Source organism: Prionailurus bengalensis, chromosome C2, assembly GCF_016509475.1.
Source record: "Prionailurus bengalensis isolate Pbe53 chromosome C2, Fcat_Pben_1.1_paternal_pri, whole genome shotgun sequence".
Lineage (NCBI taxonomy): Eukaryota > Metazoa > Chordata > Mammalia > Carnivora > Felidae > Prionailurus > Prionailurus bengalensis.
In genome coordinates, this window is record NC_057350.1 from 13496074 (window position 1) to 13498123 (window position 2050).

Consider the following 2050-nt stretch of genomic DNA (forward strand, 5'->3'; position numbering starts at 1 on the left):
CTCAGCTGCAGTGAACCAACTCAGGAGACACAATGCCGCCCACAGCACTGATGGGTGCATTTCAGGAACCTGCCATTAGCTTTTAAGCTTCAACGTCTTCCCCAGGGCAACCTGGCAGTGCAAATGGGAAAATACAGTCAATTGTTCCAAAGAGGTTTCTATTAAGATTTCCCAATATCCCATTTCTCTTGTGCAGAAGAGAGCAGACAGGTTGGGAGACACGCTACCTGGGGTTAGGAGCCTAACTTCTCTACTTACTGGCTGTATGACCTTGGGCACAGAGTTTAACCCCTCTGTGCCATAATGTTACCTACCTTGGAGGATAGTTGTGGGGGAGGGGGTTTGCAGGACATAAGACGGGTAAAGAACTTAGCACGTAGAGCCTTTAAAAAATGTTAGCTATTATTTTTCCCATTTAAAAATAATGGTAGAAGTGAGCTAGTTTCCTGTTGGAAGAGAAAAGAGGTAGAGAAGCAAAGAGGAAGGGAGGGGCTGGAGTAAGGGGACAACTGGGGAGGCCATGGGGCTGGGATGACCGTCTGGAGGATTTGCCCATAGATCTCAAGCAGCGCTATCCCAGAGACATTCAGTGCAATCCACAAATGTGAGCCACGAATGCTAGCTGCATATGGAATTTTAACTTTTCAAGTAGCCACACTAAAAAAGAGATGGGGTCATCAATTTTAGTAATGCATGCTACATGCAATTTATTCAACCTGGTATTATAACCAAATTTATAACAAGATACATTATTTATTTTTTTTAAAAAATGTTTGTTTGTTTGTCTAGAGAAAGCGTGAGCAGGAGAGGAGCAGAGAGAGAGAGAGGGAGACAGAATCTGAAGCAGGCTCTATGCTGTCAGCACAGAGCCCAACACGGGGCACGATCTCACCAACCATGAGATCATGAACCAAGCTGAAACCAAGAGTTGGTTGCTTAACTGACTGAGTCACCTAGGCACCCTGAGATACATATTTTAAATGTTTATTTATTTTTGAGAGAGAGAGAGAGAGAGATCGTGAGCAGAGGAGGGGCAGAGAGAGGAGACAGGATCCCAAGCAGGTTTCGCCTGCTGTCAGAGCAGAACTGGACACAGAGCTTGATCCCGTGAACTGCTAGATCATGACCTGAGCTGAAATCAAGAGTCAGATGTTTAACCGACTGACCCGCCCAGGCGCCCCTATAATGAGATGTTTTATATAACTCAGTATTTCACGAAATATACCGACCAATGCACAGAATCAATCTAAAAATATTAATGTGATCTTTTCATATTCTTTTTTCATACTGAGTCTTTGAAACCCAGTTTGCATTTTGTGCTTATAGCATTTTTTTTTTCTCTATGGTGGTATGATAGTTTATTTGCATATTTTAAGCTGCTTCAGTTATTTTGCCATTATGAATAGTGAACATATGGACATCCTTGCACATAAATCGGTCTGTTAATTTCCTCAGAAGTGAAATTTCCATGTCAAAGAGTAGAACATTTTTAGACTCTTTTAGACTCTTGATCTATTTTGCAAGTTGCTTTCTAGGGATTTTTCCCTGTTTACATTCCCATCAGCTGTGTATGACTTCCATCAAAAACAAAAGTTTGTTAGCTTGAATCATAATAAACAGTGTTTTAAACTTCCCTTCATTTAACTTTTTAAACTTTTAATGGCAGTTTTAATTTGCTTTCCTTTGATTACTTGTAGGAGAGAACACTTTAATGTTTATTAGCCATCTGTATTTCCTCTGGGACTTGTTCATTCTACTACTGGGGCATTAGAACACCATCAATTTTTTGTGTACTTTATATGTGATCTTTATTGATCTTTATTTCCCATTTTTATGTGGTTTTAAATTGTATTTATACCTATAATTTTATAAAAGCTGAAGCTGTTTACAAACTAGCAACTGGTGGACATTTAAGTCCTAGAGATCTAATGCACAACATAGGTATTATAAACAGTATTATATTATAAACTTCAAAGTGGCTAAGAGACTAGATCTTAATTGTTCCCACCACAGAAAGGAAATTATAATTATGTGATGTGATAGATGTGTT